The sequence below is a fragment of the Limanda limanda genome, chromosome 19 (assembly GCF_963576545.1).
Source record: "Limanda limanda chromosome 19, fLimLim1.1, whole genome shotgun sequence".
Classification (NCBI taxonomy): domain Eukaryota; kingdom Metazoa; phylum Chordata; class Actinopteri; order Pleuronectiformes; family Pleuronectidae; genus Limanda; species Limanda limanda.
Genome location: NC_083654.1, coordinates 6,007,282 through 6,032,651, shown reverse-complemented (window position 1 = coordinate 6,032,651; position 25,370 = coordinate 6,007,282). Strand labels below are relative to the sequence as shown.

Here is a 25,370-nt window from a genome sequence, read left to right as displayed (position 1 = left end):
TATCGGCTTCACACTTGGCATGTGTGTTGAGGGCCCGTGGAAGGACACTGTCAAATTTGGTACGATTTGGAGAAACAAATGTTTAATATTAACAAACTGAGCATAAACAGGCGACCAGCTCACAACAACAAAAACTAATTCTCCAGTTCGGGCTTCTGCGTATTGAGTCGAGCTTCTCCAAACTGTGAATAAACAGGGGAACGGCTCTTTGTGCAGCAGTGGTGGTGCAGCTTCAGGGTTCTCTGGACTGGAGTCCTGCAGCAGGTCTGTACTTGTCACGGCTCAATTACTGCATGTCACTTTTACAGTTTCACAAAGAAAAGCTGCAACCAGCATCCGAGCATCTCGACCAGGCAGGTTTAGAATGGAGATAGAGACCCATGAGCTCCTCTAAACACATGATCTGGGCACGGTTGCAACTCACCTGACGAAAAATATAATCCAAGATCCACCAACAAGCTTCTTAAAGCGAGCGGCTGTGTCTGAGGGGTAGAGTGGTCGTCCTCCAACCTGAAGGTCGGCAGTTCGATCCCCAGTCTGACCCATCTGCATGCCGAAGTGTCCTTGGGCAAGATGCTGAACCCTGAATGGCCCCCCATAGAATAACAAAGTGCTGCTAATAGATCCACTGTATGAATGTGTCTGTGTGAATGGGTGAATGTAAAACTGTACTGTAAAGAGCTTTGAGTGGTTATCAAGATTTGATAAGTGCTATATAAATACGAAACCATTTACCATTTAAAGCTTTCATCTCTAGTGTCTTCATCACGTTTTCAGTTGTGCTGGTTCACTTGTCATTTTACAATCTCAGTATGGTATTTTTGGGATATTTGAATATGATTCTATATGTAAACCAAAGTGAGGATGCTTTCAAGAAAAGGATACCGATAATTTATCAACTAACTTCGTTAAGTTGCTAACAGTTTTTCACAATAATCGTCAGGTGAGTATAGAGTGCTCCAAGCATATTTGAGAATTTCTTTCATGTGGATTTGGTCTCAGTGTCTTCTGTCTCCTCATGTAATCCCACCCTGGCTCTCCACTGATGAGTTCAGAGCTCCGTGGGGGGGCCACGCTATCTACTGCATGAATCCAAGCTCTTCTTGGCACTGAAGCTATAGTTCTTTATGACTGTGGGTGTGTATTTGGGGCTGGTATAGTGTAGCAGATTGTTTCAGATCAGATCTGATTGTTTAACCGTAAATGAATGAGTAGTTTTGTCTTAAATAGCTGCTTCAGGTCTATGTAATTACTGTTTTATTTATATGTCTCAGGAAAAGCCTAAACCAAAATCACGCATACTGTAGACTAACATGACTAATGGGAGGGGGGGAAGTAGAGTAAAATAAATAAAGCAGAACTTTATGCTCTGCATGTTCTCTTGCAATGTGAAAATATTTGGGAAAATAAAATATTCCAAAAAAAATAAATAAAGCAGAGAAAATTTAGTACCCTCCTGGTAAAAAAAATATATATTTCTGTTTATAACTTGCACCAAATTCCTGCACATTGCTGTATTGTTAAGTTAAGGCATAATTATGTCATCCTTTTTATTAACTTCTAGAGGTACAGTGCATAATCATCTTTCTGCTGTCGGGAGAACCTCATTAAGCCATGTTTTTGTTCTTTTTGGCTCCTACTGGATGCACATGTCCAAAAACATCAAGCGTTTGAAATGCCTGACTCTGTAGGTTTGGGATGCCTTGTTTTCCTCAGTTTTTCTACGAAAACTCGAATGGACACTCGACCTCAGGGCAGTACGTAAGGAGGGCAACTTCATCCATATGCTTCTGTATCTGTTCCGATCTGTTAATAACGTGAGATTGAAATTCCCTTCGAGTACTTCCCACAGACAAAAAAAAGACTGTGGCACTCATCAATTTCCCGACAAATATGTGATCAATCAAGCTCCAGCATATCCATCACAGCAGAGGCACTGACACGCTGATAAATGATTTTTAATAAAGGACCAATACCAGCAGAATCATGAGCTGGTCCAAGACAGCGAGACGACAATAATTTCCCCAGATTCTGACGCTCTGCTGCCCCCTTCCAACGTCTCCACCCACCACCACTCCATCAACTTCTCCTCCCTGTTCACTGGTGTGTCCCCCCCCCTCCAGCTAAACCCTTATCATTGTCACCATCATGGCCCTCATCACAGACCTCCCTTCCCCACTCACTCCCCTTTCCATCCTTAGTGGGAAACACTGATCTGATTATGGCATTTGATCTGCTCGAACCAAACAAGTACACCAGGAGGTTGTACACTCTTTTTTTTTCATTTTCATCAAGTAAAGTGCTCTTCAAAAGCAGATTGAATAACAATTGGAGGTTGTTTGCTTATTGTAAAGCATAAGAACCTTACCAGGAAACATAACCTCGTAAACATCAAAAGTCCAAGGACTTGATGATGACAAGTCACTAATCCTTTGTGTAGGTTTGTGGCTTCAATCAGGTCACAGCGGTGAGAGCCTGTTTTAGTGTGTGTTTGTGTGTGTTTGTGTGTGTGTGTATGATACAGCGTGGCATCTGCCAGAACTTGAGTCATGGGGCCTGAATGTGGTGGATATTTACAGGAAAACACACACACACTCATTTTCAGGAACACTAACAGGTGTCCCCATCTCAACTTTTTTTTTGTGAGCACAATATGAGAAGAAAAACAAAAGCAGGAAAGAAAATAAAACACACAAACAACAAACAGCCGAAGCTGATTCTGTCATAATTTGGATTGGGGACAGATTAGAGGAATATTAGGATGGGATTAACTGGCCAGGTTAAGCTATTTGATCGTCAACTAAATATGGCTTAGGAGGCGAGGAGCCACAGACGAGCTGATGTCACAGGGAATTAATCCAGCCATGATTTCCGTATATGATTTAGAAACTCTTTGGTAATCCACTCATGATTTTAACATGCTGTCAAATTGGTAGGGGCTGAGGAGAGCTCTGTGTTTGTGTGTGTAAGTGATTGATGTCTGAGCATGTGTGTAAACAAGTGACTCTATACTGAACCTTTTCAGGGATAGGGTTCACTTATGGCACCCCAGGAGTCAATGTATGACCAATTGGAAGAGTTTAGTTTATTATCATAAACAATTTTTTCTGGAACAAATCATTGCTTTGTACCAGCTTGCTTCTCATTTTCACATCTTTTTTATTTGTATGTTAAATGTGTGAGAAAATTGTGCCAAATACAAGATGTACTGCTTACAATGTACAACTTTAATTACAAATGTTCACAACTGCAAAGAGCAACTTGTGTAACATTAGTAAAATAAAAAACATAGGATCCAGCTTTGCTTGTTCACAAGTTCTGCAAGTATTTACATTAGCTACTCTACTTTTTTTCAAATGACACACTATTAAAATATGACAGAATCACTTCACTTGATGTGTTGTTGAAAATGTTGGTAAAATTAGTGTTGACTCACATAGCACACAGCTGTGCCAGCTTTGTGGTGTGTTAGCTTGCATAACACTTTTTTTTTTAACTGAGAGAAGGTAACATCAACGAACTGGAACTGATCACCAAATAAACTCAAAACTTAAACTCAACTTAATTAATTGCAATTAGGTCGAAAATACAGGTTTAAATAGCATAAATTAGTAATTTCAACCAATTATCAAGCTGACATGAACCATTCTCATGTCAAAAGGCTAATTCTAAGGAAAGGTGTTTATACGACTATAATAGACTCAAAAGAAAAAGCACAACGAACCTGACAACATAAAAGTTATTTAAGAGTGCATCTGTGTTTGTGTCCAGTATAGTATACTTTGTCTTAAGTGAGAATTAGGCTTTAATCCAACAATGAGTTGATGACGTGAGTTTTGGTATGGAGCTGTAAATCAATACAAAATGTTTACGCGTGTGTATGTGTGTGGGGGTGGGGGGGGGGTGTAAGAGGGCAAGGTGTGTAGGCAGTATCGAGAGGTTTATGGTGATGGGGGTCTTTCTTGTAGGAGAAAAATCTGTATGCTTCTATCTGCATATGCTTTTATGCAGCACACGTGTGAATGTGTGCGTGTGGGAGTTTTTTTTGCGTGCTGTTTTTGTTTTTCAACATTCACATCTGTGTCAAAGCTCCCAGGACCCCCCCCCCCCCCTTCCCGCCGCAAACACACACACACACACACACAAACACAAACACACACATACAGTACACAGATACCAGCTCCAAAATCCCCTGAAAGCTTTTGATCCTGCAGAAATGTGGAACTCCCCCTTTTCTCTCTCTCTCTCTCTCACTCTCTCTCTTGCTCCATCACACACACAGTCTCTCTCTCTCTCTCTCTCTCTCTTCCGTTCTTTCACTGTTTTTCTCAGAAGTGAGATTAAAAGTTGTTCAAATCAAGTCTTGATTGGGGAATCTCTCCTCCTGTCCTTTATCATAAAAAACTTTGACAGATCCAGAATCAGGAGGGGAGAGAGTATAGGATGTGTGTGTGTCTGTGTGTGTGTGTGTGTGTGTATAGGTGTTGCAGTGCACTATAGGTGTGTTTGTGACAGCTGTCTCTACTAACACCAGCATTCCCAACTTCAAACGGAAACCAGTGGGAGCGTGCGGGAATGCCGGGAGATCATGGTTTCCCTGATGCTCCCCAGAGGGAATCCTTCTGCACCTCGCTCCCACGTCCCACCTTGCACAGATCCGCGCCACAGATGTGCGTATACAACGTGCCAGGGAACAGAGAGTTTGAAAGTGACTGAGGGTTGACCTAAAAATGTCACCACAGGAAAACGGAGGGGGGGGGAGAGAACAGGGGAAGGCGTGTGAGACAGGAAAGAAATAAGGTGAACACTGTGAAAGGAGGAAGAAAAAATAAATGTGATGCTATTTAAATTTGTCTTTTTCCTGCAAATTATCTTTCTGGTGTGCACAAGGGACTCACCCACCCCCCCACCACTCCACTCACACACTCATGCATATATAAGACTTTTGCCAGAGCCACTTTTTCTTTTGCTGACTTTACATTTAAATGAGCGAGGGGATTATCCTAATGTCTGACGCTTAGGGCCCCCAACAAACCCTCCGCATGTGCAGGATGGGACGGTGGTGGAAGTTACGTTGCCATGGCGACAGACGGCCAATGAGAGCACAGCGGGTTAAAATCCCGAGTCAAAAACATTTGACGCGTGCAGAGCGAGGCAAAGGGGGTGAAAGGGTTTTTTTTTTTTTTTTGGGGAATGCCAGTTTATTGGCACTGTGTGCATGTGCTCAAGATTTGTGCGGAGAGAGGGGTGTTCCATTAGGATGTTCACACACACATACACACACACACACACACACACACACAGACTGGTGCACACAGCCAAGCCCTTATCTCCCCTTTACTTCCCCTTCTCTTCCTTCCATCTTTCTCTTCCTCTCTCGGGCAGAGAGATGGAGCAGAAAGTGGCGTGTAATTACATCCTAATCTTTGGCTGGTATCTGCTCTGCCACAGGGGCTGCTGGTACAGGGAGCTGTTAGGGACACACTGACAGACACACACACACACACAGACACACACACACCTCAGAGATTTTGTCCAGGAGTCTGTGGTTAAATGGCTGTGTATCTGTGTATATAATTCCCTGCTTGCCTGATAGAGAAAGACGTCCAAAGAGAGATAGGCGACTGATTTCACTTCAGCATATATGTGCATTTAGTTATATAATTGTACTTTTAACGTAGGCCAGCTCTGCCATAATGTCATAAAGGCAAAAGACAGATAAGGTCTTGTTCTGTTAAAGCTGAACATCTTGAATGAGCACAGGCTTGTTATCTGCCTATTTTATAAGTCATCAAGTGCATAGCTGTGTCTTATCTGACCCAAGTTCTAAGTCTTCCTGAGTGATGGAGATCTCGGAGCCAAAAGAGGTCACACTGCAAGGCTATATATCTTCCACACAGACGAGCAAATGTAACCCGTCCCTCACAAAATCACGCACGCACGCACGCACGCACGCACGCACGCACGCACGCACGCACACACACACACACACACACACACACACACACACACACAGGCAGCCAGGTCTTCGGGAGCATGCAGCTAAAGATATCTCACTCCCCCAAGACTGGCGATATATGGATCTATAGCTGAGGAGTTCTGCATTATACATGCAAAACTAATTTGTTGTGCACCCACTTGCAGCATGCAGTCCTACAAACACACACACACATACACATACACATATACACACACACACACACATGCAAATGTACAGTTAACTCCATTTAAAGAGCACCAAAGTTGTTCAAAGTAGGCCAGGGCTTGGTGGGGCCAAAGAGAGTAAACAAGTCCTGATCAGTTTGGTTCCCATCCAGTGGAAGGACTCTGAATTAATCATAACCTAGACTGGATGTGTTTATGCAGGGGCCAGGCAGAGACCTGAGGCCATGTTCAATCAATCTGGCTGCAAATTCAATCAAAGGATCCCTCCAAATATACAGTACTGCTGCTCCTACTGCCAGGTAAATTACCATGGGGGCGTCTTATCGGGAAATACAGCAGGATGTCTACATGTGTAAGTTCGTAATTAGCATTCCGATGCGGCATTACAGCGAGAGGCACTGCAAGGCATAAAATAAGCAGCACAAATACAGAGACACATTATTTTAGATTTGACTCACCGGGTAATGACCTGGGCTTCTCTTATTTCTTTCAGCTCAGTTTGCAATTTACTGCGATTCATTAACACCTTCAATGCAGGAGCTGCCAGTGTAATTAAGACAGGTCACAGCTCAGCTTTCCACCAGCAGGACTCACTATGGTTACACCATCACCCTTTGGTTTAGTTAAATGCAATCCAGAAATTAGAAATTAGAAATACAAGACAAGACTTGATGTTAAATCATAAATAAATAAAGTTATTGCACCAGGAAATCATTTGAATAAAAAATCTGAATAAAAGAAGATAGAAGAAACATTAAAGAAGGATAGTACGGCTGAATGGTGAGCACAAGAAACTCTGATCTTATTACTTTTTAATTTCACACTGATTTTGTTTTAACTAAAGATGTGTTTAGGCGGTAGTCGCTTTGACGGCAGGAAAAAGCACAGGTTTAAATTTTAGAAGGAGTGACGGATGAATTCAAATGAGCTGCTTCCGTTTCAGGGACTAGCTGTAACACATGTTAGCTCATTGTCACAGTGTCACGGCTTTTCACTGACACTCATGATGGAACATGTCTGCGATGTGTCAGATTGTGAGTTAAAAGACTGTTTTATCGACAATATATAAAACCCTACTTACTGAACAACTAGCATTTAAATATCAAAACCGTGATTTGAAAGAGAGCGCTATTTTTTTAATTACAATAGCAAGAATTCTAATTAGCGTATAGCTAACATTATTAACATGTCTCAACAAGCTGTGAAGTGAACTGTGACCAGCAAATCTAACTCAACTGTAGCTAATTAGCATTAACTCCAGGAGTTGACCAGGCTATTAAATGAAACGCTGCGCTCTCGTTTTGCTAATTTGCTCTCTGCATGGCCGTTTCTTGTGGGTTCCTCAGGAAATAATCGGCTCTTTGTGTAATTTTTGATGATTGACATGACAGAGTCTTTCAGTGGGTCAAACAGACCAGGAGATGGATTAGTTAAAGATGAGGGATCACACAATTATCAGACAAGTGGCTACGAGCTGAAAGTCAACTCACACCTTCCCTGTTAAATTTAGAAGCACATACCATTATTGTTTTCAATAATCTGTGAAATATGGTCTTCTGCATTTTGTTGCTTTCAAGCAGCTTGTTCTGTCAGTTCGATAGAACTACATAGCTGCTGCACGTATCATTCTCTTCTAACAACAGTGTCATTAGGAGTTATTAGCAAGGTATTAAAACACTTTAAATAAAGATGGATGACAGGTCTCCACTTTCTCTCGTTGTACAAAAGTGAAACAAAATTGTCTCGGATACTTGTTACTGTTATTACGTGTTTTTAACGTAATTTCAAGACATAGGTCTCGCTGATTCACGCACATCAATAAATATTTTTATTGCATCAAATTATTAATTAAAAACAAAATCACCGTATAAAAAAAATGACGAACATCAGTGTGATAGGAACTACCTAAAACGTCGGACTCTTTGCTTGGTCCATGTTCAGACAAGTTTATGACCCATATTGCAGCCAGCCACTAGGTGGCGATCAAGATGATCTGGCTTCACTTTCTATGGTTACAAGTAAGTTGAGCAGTATTAGCAGTTTTCATAACACAAGTTGACAACTGTGTAGCTGCTGTACTAAGAGTTTCATCATGTATACATAATGTTTAATAATATAATACGTATGATTATAATGCCAATGTAATATTACATGTAATACATCTAATGCCAATGTATCGTTACGTATGATAAAATAATGTTAACTAATATATATTATTCCAATTTGAAGTGATACACCATAAACATAATTACCCATATAATACTATGATTACACTGATATTGTGACACCACCAATAATCTTACTAAACGTAGGACAAATAGTGTCGTTTTTTTAACTAGATACTACAAGAAGCTTATGAACTCACCACTAGCAATAGTCTCATCAAATTATGGCCACAAGTGTGTGATTAGGTTTGAAATTCCTATGTTCAATTCCCAATTCTAACCTGGTCCAGAAATAAAGCACAGGCCTAGAATGATTCATGGGCACTAATGGAAATTTAAGTAGTTGTAAGTAAAATAAAGTTAAAATCAGATTTTGTTCTTTTCATTTAGCTTGAAAATGATTTACTTTGGCTGGTGTCCTATAGGTTACGTTACTTAAATGTACACAATTGACAGATATGATCGTCCTCCAAATGCTCTCATCTTGGCTCTGCACGATGTAGAAATGTTAAGTCGCCCCGCTATGGTCTTCTCCTTTGTTATTTGCTTTTCATCGGGTCTGCTTGAGGAACTCAATGTTGCTGGAGCCAAAATACTACAGTGACACCGTGACCTTAACAATGAGGATTAAAACTCACAATAGCGCATTAGTTTGCATCCAAGTATGTCTGAGGCCAAGATCAACACAGGGGAAAAGTCTCTCGGTTTTCAGAACATAAACACAGACACCCAGAGCAAACCATTTTTTTTTTACTGTACAACACACACATATACACAGACACACACGCACACAAAGCAATTTTTCCCTTCCTGGCTATAAAACTCTTTGGGTCAATGCGAGGTCACCTGGGCTGGATACTCGACCTCTTGATGTATCCCGAGCCAACCTCAGCTGTGTCCCCATGCTGGTTCTGTGTCTCTCTGCTCCACACTGCCCTGGGCCTAGTCCTATCTTTCCAGAATGGCAATGAGCCCAGCTATTTTGAGCTTCGTTATGCATCCATTCGCAGGCAGACCTATAGACCTCTGCTCTTTTTCATGCAGCCGTGGACATTACTTTGCACCAAGAGAGCCAGATACCTCAGATGGGATGAAATTCTTTTTATCTACTGTAAAAAAAAAAAAAGATTGGTGAAGAATCCTGAGCTTTAAAACCACATTGGAGGGAGAGGTAGAAGACGGAATAGTGTTTTACAGCGGCTGCTCTGGAGCAAGCCAGGCCAAGTGTAGATTAAACATGCCAGAAATACAGTGGAAATACGAGACTGAACAGATAGGAGTTTTCCAAATATAACACCACACACATGCACACACATTCATACACACAAAACACCACACGAGTGGAGCAGACACTAGCTACCTCTGCGGCACTAGCAGTGTTTTCATGCCAAAGAATTACAAATTATATCTATTTAACTCTGAGGGCCACAGAGAGTCTTTGTGTAGCCAACAAAGTTGAACTAGAATTCAGAGTAGGAACAACAGGCAAGGCTGAGTATTCACCCCCCAACTTGATCCCAACAAGGACACAGTATTTCCTGTACATGCCATAGTGCTTTTTATAAAAAGAGAAACATGAAAATCCATTTGACCGTAAAGTCAACGATACACAACAATACGGTAGGAAATGCATAGAGACATTGTGTCGTTGGCCAGGTGGAGAATATATTGTAAATGTGTTTCACTTCACAAACCATCCAATAACTCTTACAAACAGGAATCAAACATCACCCGGGCCCGAATCATGTGCTCTGCTTCCATCAGGATAACAACAATGTGTCGCATTGATAGCTCCTCTTTGCCTCTCATGCATTCAGCCTTCACATATACCAGGAGAGAGCGTCAGCGCTGACGTCCTCGGCCACATTCCTAGAAACAGCAGTACATTCCACACAAGTCACCCGAGGTCAAAAAACGTATTTATTTATTGCTGGAGCCAGTTTCGCCTGTTCCTCGTGAATCAGAGTGACACTTCAGTGTCACTAAAAGCTGTAAAACAGTGATCGGGGGGGAAATGGGGTGAATTTTTCATATGGCTGACGGCAGTTTTGGTTGATACTATGTCTGGGTGTCAAGTCCTCTTGTCTCCACATTGTCACACCGAATGTAATGAGGTTAGACAACTGTATGAGCAAATCAAGAGCATTCTTCACTTGGCAGTGGCTGGTTGCAGTATTTTCACTCAGTGGGGGGGAAATCTAGGGCAGTAAACGGAATCAATAATTGCTGCAGAGCTGCTCTTGAGGTACAGACACAGGTCCACAGTAAAAACAGAGGCAACTTATATCATAAGATCCTGTGATCATTCATACATAAAAGAAATAATGCTCACTTAAATGTGGTTTTGAGCTGTAAACTAACTTATTAACCATATTATATTAATATATAAAAAAAAAGGATTTCATGAGTTGAACGTGGATCATATTGAGGAGTTGAGCAATTATTCTAGCAATCTGTGACAATATCAGTGTAGACCGGCACATGTGTGTTACGGGACAGGTCAAGTGATATGCGTATGGACGTGATTCAAACTGATACAGAGCTAAATCACTTGTGTGGAGAGAAATTGTTTTAATTAGAAAAAGCTGTTTGTTTGACAGTGAGTCTCATAACCAGCCCTGCCTCCCTTGCCCCCTGCCTATTTTTTAACGTTTTTCAAAATGATGCAGTAGGCGTAGTTAGGCTGAGAGCTGGGGGGGAAGTTGCACTTTAACCTTCCATCTACAGTGTCTACACAGAATCTGGGCAGAACCTAGATGTGAGTGCAGCTAAGCACCCACAAGTATCTGATAATTGAGATCAACAGCAAAAATCAGATTCTGTCTGCTTTGCATCTTTGCCTGCTTCACTCAAGATTCAAGAGTTTATTGTCAAATGCACAACAATTACATTAAGCAGTCGCTGGCAATGAAATGCTTGGGTCACAGGCTCTCTTATAGCAATGCTCCAAATATTACAAGCAAAAAAATATTGAATAAATTAATATAACTGTTTATACTTAACTCCCTGACCACTCATATTCAGTATGAAGTTATCAGGTGATCATCCTGCCACATAAACTCTGTTGTACTATAATATACGTGTATATCTTTCTATTGGGTGAGAGTAAGATGAAATTCCAGTTTGCATGAAAACTCACACAAAGAGACGATGAGACATGGTTCACAAACTACGAGACAAGCCAAGCAAATATTATCGGAGCACTAGGACAACTCATGGGGCAAACGTTAAAATTCAAATGGCTTTATACAAATTTGCACATGTAAAACTTAATCCCACTGGCCTGAGAGGCACCTGAACAAAGACTCTACAATTTTCTTTTGCATTACCTGGAAGCGATGTGAGCTGGCCAAACTTCACTTCTGAGAACTTGTTCATTATGCTGCATGACTTCTTGTGCCTTTGAGAACTGCTGCCTGGTGGAGGGGGGCGTTACAGTGTCAGCGTCTACATTGGATCAACAGAAGCTGCTCTGACAGATTTACTGCAGAAGCCAGCAGTCATCAATGATAGTTTTTACATTTCACTTGGTGTAACAACTTGCCTGTTGAAGCTGTTTGAGTGAGCGGCTGCGGCCTCATTCAAATACACTGATTTGATATGGACATTGTGAATATTGGTGGCATGACACCATGACAGGGTACACAAGCAAACGGCTGTTTTCAAAAATGATGGTTGAGATTGAGATTGCTCAGTGTCCTTTGGAAGAGGCAATGAAGAATTTAAATGAAAGCGTAAAGGAAGCATCAATTAGAATACAGTACATACTTGAGACAAATCTATTTTTAGTAGAGTCCTGCAATATATTGGTTGGATGATAATACAATATAAGCCCTTAACAGAAATAACAGGATCTGCCATTGTTTCACGATACGAAAACTTTTACTTTACCGAATAAACAAGACAAGACGTGCATTTGTGTTTACATTTATGCAAAATGTGTTTTTTTGGGGCTGAAAAAGATCAGATTTAGAAGTTGTTTTACCTCCTGAATATCAGCCAGCCTCAGTGTCCACGCCCCAAAAAAATGTCATTCGTCAGACTCAAATTTAAAGCCATGATTTATCTAAAAACATATGCAGTAGTGTTAGCATGCATTATTGAAACCACACCTGCTGAGAGGATGTTGTGAAATTTGTGACTTTGAAAACGTATGTTTTTAGAGTCGGTTTGATTTACTGAGATTTCATGCAGGAGGCTGTTTCGTATGGGAGGTGTGCAGGATTTATGCAGCGCTAGTGTTATACAGCGTTATTAATACAAAACAGGGTTATTGATATGGCAGCATAAATCAGTCCAAGACATTAAAGTGTTTCAACATGAGCATAAAATTCAAGCTTCTTCCAAGACCGAATGACTCCACCTCATAAATGTACATTAGAATAAAAAGTTAAGAAATAAAAAGACTTGGTATAACAGTAGAGTTCATACCTCCGCCGAGGCTTAACAGTGAGTGTGTTTACATGCACACCATTTATCTAGTTATATTTCCACATGTAAACATCTTGTTTTGGTTTCAGAAACCCGGATTTCCTATCTCTGACAGAAAGATATATAGGGACATGAACACAATCAGAAACCCAGAAAAACTGTTTGATAAAAAACAAATCAATTATTATTCAAGATTCATTAATTAATTCCTGGGAAAATGCTCAAAATGTTTAGGTATAGTTCACCCAAAAATGAAAATTCGCTTATTATCTAGTCGACACTATGCCGATGGAGGGGCGGTTGAAGTGTTTGAGTCCACAAAACACATTTGGAGTTTCATGGAGAGACAATTTTGCAGCAAAATTGAAACAATTGAAGTAAATGGCGACCACTTCTTCCATTTCACCTCCGTGGACCTTAACATTCAAGTAAATGACGCCGTTTGGAGTCTAATTTAAATGTTGTGGCTTAGGGACACTTGGATGACTGCACAGGAGCAGTATGGAGGCATTTCATGGTTTGTTTCTGTTGTTTTTTCACGTTTGCACAATCAATCACCAGTTAATTAAAATGTATTGGATTTGGCTGCAATGAGTTTCATGGAAATCCATTGTGTGTGTAATCTTGTATACAAAAAAACAAACAAACAAACAAACTGAGAGGGGAGAAAATTTAACCTCTTTGGCGAATAAGGTCATAAGAGGCTGGTTTGGGGGCAAGTAAACAACGACTCGCACAAATAACCGGAGGTGAAATTATTGCTCAACATTCGACTTGAATAAACCCCAATCATTCTGTGAACTCTTTGAAGAAGCTGTTGTGCTGCTCCAGGTAAAAGTTTGACAACTCATGACTTAGCAAGAAAAACTACAACCCCGAAAATGACTTGAACAACTGAAATGTTGACACACAGTGGCACTTAGGGACTTGTTTGTCCTCTCTTCAGTCCTGAAACACACACACACACACACACAAACACACACACACATAGAAAGAGAAACAGATTTACAAACTCTTCAAACGAGGAGAATGTAAACTAGAAACTCCCTCTAAATCCCAGCGACAGCAAAACAGCGATAACGGCGCTGGGACAAATAAAAGATTAATCTAATAAGTCTTACTCGCTCAGGCCGCCGACTACAGAAGACCAGTGCTGTACAAACAGGCTGAGGTAATCGTGTCTGTTTGTGTCTGTGTGTGTCATGGCCTGACGGGCAGAGATGCCGTGCCACACCAAAGCTGCCCTCACCATCTGGCCCCGGCAAAATGAACACAATGTTCCTCCACAGTGTCTCTCTCTCTCTCCCGCTCTCTCCTCCTGCCTCGACCGTTTGCTGGGGGATTTGATACTCATCCACCCGGAGAGATTAAGCATTTCCATATTCCAGTCATATTCGCCGGGGTTGTTTTGCTTTCTAAAAAACAATGTTTGTATGCCAACATGCTGGGTGGGTGGGTGTGTGGGTTAGAAGCCGGGCAGAAAGAGAGATGGAGCGTGAAGACCGGGGGTATAAACCAGAAAGAGAGAGAGGAGACGGGAAATGACATGAAAAAAACATTTGAAATCTGGAGCTCAGCGCCAAAACCGCATGATGAAGGTGAAAAAGTGAAGCCGAGCATGGGTCATGTTGGTATAATGAGTGTAAAGGTGAATAAATATAGTATAAGCACACACATTCACACCTGCAGGGAGCCTTCGGGGTGTTGAGGGCGGCTGTGTTTGTGTTTGGGCTCCGTGCCTCCGGGGCTGAGGTTAGACTGAGGGTTCACAAGTTCAGGGACTTCCAACACCGCGGTATAAGTGTAAAAACACATGTTTGTAACACTGTACCTGCAAAAACTTTCCACTGGCTTACAGGCAGTCCTCATCCTGTAACCTAGACCAGCCAAATCCGTTAACCCTCACAAAGTCATAACCTCAAAGAAAATGATTTCACAATAACAGTCTCCACTTTAAAGGGATTTCACCCGTCTTTGTATCCTGGTGAGGACGCTTCAGAGAAAACAAACACAGAAAAACACACACACATAAAGCCACAAATCACTTGACAGGAGTGTTAGCCCACAGTGCTCTAAGAGGCTTTACCAGAAAAAGATCACACTCTCATGGACTCCCCCGCCAATCTTCTATTTTCCATTTGCTTGTTTGCCCCCCCCCCCGTCAAATTCAGAGAAACTGACGACAGGATTAAAGAGTGCAAAGAGTTATAGTGTTCGCTCATATGCTCCCCCATGTGCTAAATAATTCAGGGAGGACAACAAGACTCACCCCATCTCAGGTCTTAACCCCCTGCTGTGCTTCATCCCTCACACACACTCACACACACACAGAAATATACACACGCACACGCACACACACACACACACACACACACACACACACACACACACACACACACACACACACACACACACACACAAACACACACACACACGAAATAAATGTATTCAGGCTTTTCAGGCAAAAGAGAGCAAACCCATCAAGGACACACAGCATTACTAAATATTCCATTGTGTGGAATCGCATGTTTTCCTTTATTCAAAGGAGGGAGAGAGTGCTCATTACTGAAAAGCATAATGATGATGAGAATCCGATTGGGAGGCATAAGGGAAAAGACATAATTACATCAAAGAAGCTTGAAAACAGAAATCCACATTTAACACACAAACGCACCATGAAGGAACAACAGAAGTGTTTGGTCCTTCAGCGTTTGTTACCAAGCTGCATATTTTACAGGGAACCCACCCAGTTGAATTTTAGTTTCTGTGAGTTTTCTATATTTGTGGACAATTTTTCATTCTGCACTTACTGATAAACTACCACAATTGTAATTGGCAATGTAACAAAGGTTTTTGTTTTAATTAAAAACAGGAATCAGTTTTATTTTAGTATAATTAATGGCCTGTTAAGAGTCAGGAAGGGGTTGGAGGCACTGGACAAAATAAGCACGAATAACCTGGAGATAAAAGAGTGTATAACTCCAAAACTGTTACAAATGTGAAAAGAAGATTCCGGGATGAACCTGGATCTGCTCTAGAAGTGAATTGGTTCGTCCTTAGGTCGTGTTCCGTCCGTCAACAACATTTCATGTACGTAGTTTTTGTTAAATCCTGCTAATGAACAGATAAACAGACAACAACAATCAAACAACAGTGAAAACACAACCTCCCTCGCATAGGTAATTGGAAATAACATCTTTGAGCCATAAAGCTCCATTATGTTCACTAGCTAGTTGTTAACTATGCTAGTTTGTTGTGTGGTACCAGGCCGATAATTTACAGTCAGTTCATCACAATGAATCAAAACAATGGACATGTCTGTCAGCAAACAAAAACAAGAAGCCATAGAAAATCCCTTTCAGTTGAGCAGAACTGCAGAGTCAGGTCAATTGTTCCTGCAATATTATTACACCTTTAACTCAATACATATTTTAACCACTGTTTAATTATTTACGTTGTCTGCAACTAATTGCAATACCACGTGTCCTGTTTCCATCAGTATTTCAAACGATAATATGTTGGATTCATGTTAATGTGTATTTAAAGACATTTAAATTTGCTGTGAATTTTTTTTTTGAAATTTCGTTGATTATTTTGTTTGTGTTTGTCTGTCAATCAGCAGGAATGCACAGAAGCTACTGAACGTATTATCTCGAATCCTGGTGGAGGGGTGGGGTCAGCGCCAAGACAGAACCCATTCACTTTTGGAGCAGATTCAATAAAGGGGGCGGATCCAGTTTTTTTTTTTTAACATTCCATGAAATTTTTCAAGAAGAAATGCAAACAAATAATTCAGAGATCTTTATGAAAACACATCAGGCGTACTTGGAGGAATAATATTTAGGATTTGTTGGGACTGTTGGGTCCTGCCTTTACTAAGTGCTATTCTAGTTTAATATTTAGAAACTCTTTAAACCATTTCTCAAGCGTCCCCTCTCTGCATCTTTGAAATCTTTGCTGTAAGAGGATGACGGTCAGAGTCAGACTGTTGTTGTACATTATGTGATATATATGATGTATTTTTTCTGTAAAAATCCATTATAAGAGTCAACAGACCTTTCAATTATTTATTTATGTAACAAATAGAACTACATGAAAAGTCTATAGCCATTTCCAGACATGAACTCCGGAAAATGTCCTCACAGTTGGTTTTGGACTTTCTCCAGAGCAAGAGATTCTCAGGAGCGTCCAGTGAGGGGTGGTGCAGCAGGCTGAGGCGGGAAGTGACATATTAACTCCGTTGAAAAGGTTACAGACTTTATACTTTGAGGCCAGGAAGGGAATGTCCACAGAAATTACCAACCCAGTCTCATCAGCAAACGTTCAGAGGGAACGTTGGTCCACTTGGAGAAACGTTTCCATCTCACAATCTGGCCTATCAGATTGTGAGATGGGAACGTTCGGTCCGCCCATTGCTTTGCATTGGAGTGTTCTCACGTCACGTGACTCCCAAGTTCCCGTCTGCGGAAAGGAAAGATGGCGGACATTTTTCAGATTTAAATGTAATTTTGTAACTTAGTCTGGGCATAAAAATACATTCTGACACCATTTCTAGCGAGAAATGTGCTCTTTGCTTCCACAGTCTTCAGCCAGTTCATGCTTATGATCTATATTTTAATAGTTATCATGAATGTTTTTACCGTTGCTATGGTGGTTGCTAGGAACGCTGCCATGCCGAGAACCACGTCGTAGCGTGCTGTTTAATTCATCGTCCCTGCGTTGTGTCGTTCAGTGATCGTGAATATTATTCACGTTATATAAAATGAATATTTGATGGTAGATTACACCTCTAAGTCGAAGGATCTAAGAGGTCCCTGTGACTCCGTTCATATCGAGGCGGGCCCTAGTGCGGATGCACAAGCGGAACTGACGTAAACAAAGTGTATGTCAACATCCGGTCCCTTTAACACACGACGCTCCGTCATGAACATGGAGGGCTTGGAGGACGACGATGTTATCTTCCTTCCGTCAGGTCAGTAGTTTACTGTTTTTAAAGATTGTTACGATCTAGGTTCACAGTCCGAGTGCTGAGACAGCAAAGGCGGAGTCCGTCGATACACGCAACGGACGTTATTCATCAGCTAATATTCCATTGTTTTGCCACAGGCTGCGGCCCGCGATGGCCTGTGTTACCTGGGATGTGAATAAATGGATGGTGGAACTAGTTCAAGATGCTTAGCTCATCATTGATTCTATTTAATTTGATTTTGTTTTCTCAAATTAAGGATGGTTTATGATTTAACTTTGATTTATGAATGCTTTAGATTAACAAGGAGTGTCTCCACAATATCAGATAAATTTGGTTTAATTTATAGTATGCTATATAACAATAATGTTTTCAAAACAAGATGTTAGGGCGTTGCAATTAATTTTATAAAACAATTGCTATGTTCTGTATTTTAATCAAGGAGGATCCAGGAGAACTGGAGAGAAAGAGAAGCCGATTGAGGCCACTACCACCATCCACATACATCGAGGAATATGAGATAGAGAATTTATCCTACCATTAAAGAGGTAATTTTAAGTTACATACCAGAAACACCATTTTATATAATATACCATATAGACATTTTTATTAAATCTCCAAAGTACGCTTGGTGAAATACAAGTTAATATCACACTGAAATAATCTTGATCAATCATGCTTCCCTGCTGTGATTGTTCAACAGGGAAAACAACTTTTTCCACAGTAAGGCAGGTCAATTTGATTGGAAGGAATCTAAATGTTTTTTTTAGAAAAACATCTATGCAGTATTATCATTTAAGATTGCTTGTGCATTGAAATAATTGCTTTTTGTCTTTGAATTTCAGGGTGATGCAGTCATATACTTTTTCAGTGGACATTGCTGATCTAGCGGCTCTGGGAATGTCACAACAAGCTTTTGTTAGCATGCCTGAACATTGCACAAAAGTCTTAGGACGGTGAGTATAAAATGGAAGTAATTACCCACTGTTTGCCATATGTTTCCCATATATTTACTGTAATATAGTGTTTGATTTTGATGTATTTTTCTAGCAGATTGTTAAGATATGCGGTGATACCATGCTAAATGCATTACTGGAATAGACCCATGCCAAATTTGAAGTTGAGGGGCTGTTTCAGGTGCAGCATTCAGTGCCCTGCGTGCACACCCTCCATGTTGGCTTTTGCAGTGGATGGGATCCGTAAACTATACGGCTTTAGGTCCAGTAATGGGTGTCAGATGTTCAGCAGTGGATGACAGGTACTGTGGAAAAAAATTGTTGCACAATGTCCTTTGACTCTGTTTACACAAGGTCAACACAAAAAGGTTTGATTGTAAACTGATATTGGTACGAATATATTTTATTCTCCTCTTCACAAGGACCAACCAATCAAAATGACTTGCAGGACGCCATTGATGGACTCTTTTTGAGCATTAAGCAGCAAACCCTTCAGCTGTATCGTCAGACTGGTGAGACAACAAGATGCCAACTTTAATGCCAATTTCTTCGTGTAACATACTGTGACCAAATGTTTTGATTTCTTTTGTAGATTGTAAAAATAGATAACCCATTTATAAAAAAAACAAAACTAGAATTACCGCACTGCGTTGTATGACTCCGCTTACCTGTCCAGTTCCTGTCATATTTCTACATACTTTCTCTCATATAAATGTCACTCTAACCTCTTGACAACTGAAACCATAAGATGAGGTCATTGTGGCCTTGACGTTTTGACTTTAAGGCACTTTATAGTCAGTTTGACAATCCGAAAAAAACATACAGTAATGCCTCCGGCGACTTGCTATTGCAGATGCATTAAAATGTTAGTGTAGTAGACTGGATGTTATTGGACATCTTGTATGGGTACACAAATAAATATATTTGGTTTGACATTCTAGATCAACTCAGGATTTCTGTAGAAAAGAAAGCCCTTTCTGTGTGTATATATATATACATACACACAAATGCACCATGAAAACGTTTTGTTTTTTATCATATATTCTCAGGCAGTGCTGAGGCATTTACGGAGACGGGAAGTGAGGGTCTTCCCTGCGTGTTCAAGAGAAGATTGCACAAAGTTCAAGCTTAGCAGGCTGCAGCTGGTCTGACATATTCTGGAACGGCAACAATGTCTTTGGATGACTCCTCCTCTGAAGAGGAAAACATCAATCAATCAATCATTGTTTATTGTCATTACCAGAGTACAGGTACAAGGCAACGAAATGGAAAGAACAGTTTGGTTTCAAAGATTACAGCATAACATGAGGGGAGGGAGGAGAGAAAAAACACGACCCCCAGACTATGCTCCTAGAGGAGAACAGTGTGGGGACAGGAAAAAAAAACACCTCAGCACATAAGCACATACATTTTAAACATGACTTGCAACGGGGAGGGGGAAACAACATGGTGAGTTACTTCTCCACTGATGATGAACTGTGAGTGCTGTGGCATTAGCTTGGTATTAGCTTGGTGTTGGGTAGCTGTTAGCTTAAGCATTTTTAGTTTTTTGCTGCCTGTCTGATATTTATCTTTAAAAAAAAAAAATCAGAGTGAACCATCTTCATAATTTAACACTATGGTTTGTTTGTGTCCTTCAGGTTTTCTCAAGAGAAGCTGCCTCAGCTCCACGGTCCCTCCTGATGCTCACCCCCGTCTCCATCACACCATCCGGGCAAACCTGGAGTCACAGAACTTTGTCCAGAGCTGCCGTCTGAAAATTGTTGATCATATAATTTTCAGCAGATGCCTTAATGTAATGTTTGTGCACAATAAATGACATTGATCATAACATATTGGTATTTCCTTGCAGTCATACACCATGATATTGGCAGATAAGATGTTGATTACATTAAAGCAGTGAATGCTCTGCTTTAAGCAACATAAACACACAATGATCCAATGGATTTGAAGTAGAATGGGCACGTTACATTCTGTAGAGAGTACCTCAGTAACGGAAGTCAGAAAATAACTTTATCTGAGGTTCAGTCAGTTATAGTCACAGCAAAGCACACAGGTCTTGTTGTCTAAGTGGCAACCATATCATATTGTTTAAGATGTGTAACATCAAGCTTGTTTAGCAGTTTAACACACAGTTTAACACACTGTTTATCTTGTTAACACTAAAAGTAGGTGACCCAGATGTTTTACAATGCAATCTGATAAGGTCGTATGAGAAACATTCTTAACATTAAAGAAATTAACACAGAGGATACCAATAGATGTTTCACTTTAAATCAGTAGCTGGTAATCGGCAGACTGACTTATTCAAACACATTAATACTACAATGAATGAGGCAGGTGCTTCCTATCAGAAATCAACTATATCGTCACATTAAGTCCTCTTGAGCTCATGGAAATGACCTTCACCTTCCACTTACTGTCACCTGAACCATACTGTTGTTTCTGTATCTACAGTGACTTAGGAAAACATATACTAGAGGGCAATGTATAAACAATAATACATCTTATTTATAAACAGCTTTTCAAGAAGTGCAAGTACTTCACTGAGGGACAGCTAATACAAACAATATATATATCTTAAATCCATGAGATGGGACAGCCTCTCACTTGGATGTAAACCAATTTTAGAACACATTTGCTTATACTGGAGATCTTTTAAATTAATGTACCAGAAATAATTTCTGATAGTAAACCCCTGCCTCATTCATTGTAGTATTAATGTGTTTGAATAAGTCAGTCTGCCGATTACCAGCTACTGATTTAAAGTGAAACATCTATTGGTATCCTCTGTGTTAATTTCTTTAATGTTAAGAATGTTTCTCATACGACCTTATCAGATTGCATTGTAAAACATCTGGGTCACCTACTTTTACTGTTAACAAGATAAACAGTGTGTTAAACTGTGTGTTAAACTGCTAAACCAGCTTGATGTTACACATCTTAAACAATATGATATGGTTGCCACTTAGACAACAAGACCTGTGTGCTTTGCTGTGACTATAACTGACTGAACCTCAGATAAAGTTATTTTCTGACTTCCGTTACTGAGGTACTCTCTACAGAATGTAACGTGCCCATTCTACTTCAAATCCATTGGATCATTGTGTGTTTATGTTGCTTAAAGCAGAGCATTCACTGCTTTAATGTAATCAACATCTTATCTGCCAATATCATGGTGTATGACTGCAAGGAAATACCAATATGTTATGATCAATGTCATTTATTGTGCACAAACATTACATTAAGGCATCTGCTGAAAATTATATGATCAACAATTCTCAGACGGCAGCTCTGGACAAAGTTCTGTGACTCCAGGTTTGCCCGGATGGTGTGATGGAGACAGGGGTGAGCATCAGGAGGGACCGTGGAGCTGAGGCAGCTTCTCTTGAGAAAACCTGAAGGACACAAACAAACCATAGTGTTAAATTATGAAGATGGTTCACTCTGATTTTTTTTTTTAAAGATAAATATCAGACAGGCAGCAAAAAACTAAAAATGCTTAAGCTAACAGCTACCCAACACCAAGCTAATACCAAGCTAATGCCACAGCACTCACAGTTCATCATCAGTGGAGAAGTAACTCACCATGTTGTTTCCCCCTCCCCGTTGCAAGTCATGTTTAAAATGTATGTGCTTATGTGCTGAGGTGTTTTTTTTTCCTGTCCCCACACTGTTTTCCTCTAGGAGCATAGTCTGGGGGTCGTGTTTTTTCTCTCCTCCCTCCCCTCATGTTATGCTGTAATCTTTGAAACCAAACTGTTCTTTCCATTTCGTTGCCTTGTACCTGTACTCTGGTAATGACAATAAACAATGATTGATTGATTGATGTTTTCCTCTTCAGAGGAGGAGTCATCCAAAGACATTGTTGCCGTTCCAGAATATGTCAGACCAGCTGCAGCCTGCTAAGCTTGAACTTTGTGCAATCTTCTCTTGAACACGCAGGGAAGACCCTCACTTCCCGTCTCCGTAAATGCCTCAGCACTGCCTGAGAATATATGATAAAAAACAAAACGTTTTCATAGTGCATTTGTGTGTATGTATATATATATAAACACAGAAAGGGCTTTCTTTTCTACAGAAATCCTGAGTTGATCTAGAATGTCAAACCAAATATATTTATTTGTGTACCCATACAAGATGTCCAATAACATCCAGTCTACTACACTAACATTTTAATGCATCTGCAATAGCAAGTCGCCGGAGGCATTACTGTATGTTTTTTTCGGATTGTCAAACTGACTATAAAGTGCCTTAAAGTCAAAACGTCAAGGCCACAATGACCTCATCTTATGGTTTCAGTTGTCAAGAGGTTAGAGTGACATTTATATGAGAGAAAGTATGTAGAAATATGACAGGAACTGGACAGGTAAGCGGAGTCATACAACGCAGTGCGGTAATTCTAGTTTTGTTTTTTTTATAAATGGGTTATCTATTTTTACAATCTACAAAAGAAATCAAAACATTTGGTCACAGTATGTTACACGAAGAAATTGGCATTAAAGTTGGCATCTTGTTGTCTCACCAGTCTGACGATACAGCTGAAGGGTTTGCTGCTTAATGCTCAAAAAGAGTCCATCAATGGCGTCCTGCAAGTCATTTTGATTGGTTGGTCCTTGTGAAGAGGAGAATAAAATATATTCGTACCAATATCAGTTTACAATCAAACCTTTTTGTGTTGACCTTGTGTAAACAGAGTCAAAGGACATTGTGCAACAATTTTTTTCCACAGTACCTGTCATCCACTGCTGAACATCTGACACCCATTACTGGACCTAAAGCCGTATAGTTTACGGATCCCATCCACTGCAAAAGCCAACATGGAGGGTGTGCACGCAGGGCACTGAATGCTGCACCTGAAACAGCCCCTCAACTTCAAATTTGGCATGGGTCTATTCCAGTAATGCATTTAGCATGGTATCACCGCATATCTTAACAATCTGCTAGAAAAATACATCAAAATCAAACACTATATTACAGTAAATATATGGGAAACATATGGCAAACAGTGGGTAATTACTTCCATTTTATACTCACCGTCCTAAGACTTTTGTGCAATGTTCAGGCATGCTAACAAAAGCTTGTTGTGACATTCCCAGAGCCGCTAGATCAGCAATGTCCACTGAAAAAGTATATGACTGCATCACCCTGAAATTCAAAGACAAAAAGCAATTATTTCAATGCACAAGCAATCTTAAATGATAATACTGCATAGATGTTTTTCTAAAAAAAACATTTAGATTCCTTCCAATCAAATTGACCTGCCTTACTGTGGAAAAAGTTGTTTTCCCTGTTGAACAATCACAGCAGGGAAGCATGATTGATCAAGATTATTTCAGTGTGATATTAACTTGTATTTCACCAAGCGTACTTTGGAGATTTAATAAAAATGTCTATATGGTATATTATATAAAATGGTGTTTCTGGTATGTAACTTAAAATTACCTCTTTAATGGTAGGATAAATTCTCTATCTCATATTCCTCGATGTATGTGGATGGTGGTAGTGGCCTCAATCGGCTTCTCTTTCTCTCCAGTTCTCCTGGATCCTCCTTGATTAAAATACAGAACATAGCAATTGTTTTATAAAATTAATTGCAACGCCCTAACATCTTGTTTTGAAAACATTATTGTTATATAGCATACTATAAATTAAACCAAATTTATCTGATATTGTGGAGACACTCCTTGTTAATCTAAAGCATTCATAAATCAAAGTTAAATCATAAACCATAAATCCTTAATTTGAGAAAACCAAATTAAATAGAATCAATGATGAGCTAAGCATCTTGAACTAGTTCCACCATCCATTTATTCACATCCCAGGTAACACAGGCCATCGCGGGCCGCAGCCTGTGGCAAAACAATGGAATATTAGCTGATGAATAACGTCCGTTGCGTGTATCGACGGACTCCGCCTTTGCTGTCTCAGCACTCGGACTGTGAACCTAGATCGTAACAATCTTTAAAAACAGTAAACTACTGACCTGACGGAAGGAAGATAACATCGTCGTCCTCCAAGCCCTCCATGTTCATGACGGAGCGTCGTGTGTTAAAGGGACCGGATGTTGACATACACTTTGTTTACGTCAGTTTCGCTTGTGCATCCGCACTAGGGCCCGCCTCGATATGAACGGAGTCACAGGGACCTCTTAGATCCTTCGACTTAGAGGTGTAATCTACCATCAAATATTCATTTTATATAACGTGAATAATGTTCACGATCACTGAACGACACAACGCAGGGACGATGAATTAATCAGCACGCTACGACGTGGTTCTCGGCATGGCAGCGTTCCTAGCAACCACCATAGCAACGGTAAAAACATTCATGATAACTATTAAAATATAGATCATAAGCATGAACTGGCTGAAGACTGTGGAAGCAAAGAGCACATTTCTCGCTAGAAATGGTGTCAGAATGTATTTTTATGCCCAGACTAAGTTACAAAATTACATTTAAATCTGAAAAATGTCCGCCATCTTTCCTTTCCGCAGACGGGAACTTGGGAGTCACGTGACGTGAGAACACTCCAATGCAAAGCAATGGGCGGACCGAACGTTCCCATCTCACAATCTGATAGGCCAGATTGTGAGATGGAAACGTTTCTCCAAGTGGACCAACGTTCCCTCTGAACGTTTGCTGATGAGACTGGGTTGAAATTACAGACGCTCCAATCCAGACATT

At 40.3% G+C, this 25,370-nt stretch overlaps 2 long non-coding RNA genes across 2 annotated transcripts; one reads left to right on the top strand and one right to left on the bottom strand.

Moving 5' to 3' along the window:
- The first annotated feature begins 17,668 nt into the window (after positions 1–17,668).
- Positions 17,669–19,987, top strand: LOC133026320 (uncharacterized). The gene is made up of 6 exons (XR_009683189.1): positions 17,669–17,733; positions 18,170–18,275; positions 18,573–18,683; positions 18,865–18,985; positions 19,106–19,195; positions 19,733–19,987. It is a non-coding gene; the product is annotated as an uncharacterized LOC133026320 (long non-coding RNA).
- Positions 19,988–22,416: 2,429 nt separating this feature from the next.
- LOC133026326 (uncharacterized) lies at positions 22,417–24,734 on the bottom strand. The gene is made up of 6 exons (XR_009683190.1): positions 24,670–24,734; positions 24,129–24,234; positions 23,721–23,831; positions 23,419–23,539; positions 23,209–23,298; positions 22,417–22,671 (listed from the first exon to the last, which is right to left on the bottom strand). It is a non-coding gene; the product is annotated as an uncharacterized LOC133026326 (long non-coding RNA).
- Positions 24,735–25,370: the final 636 nt, after the last annotated feature.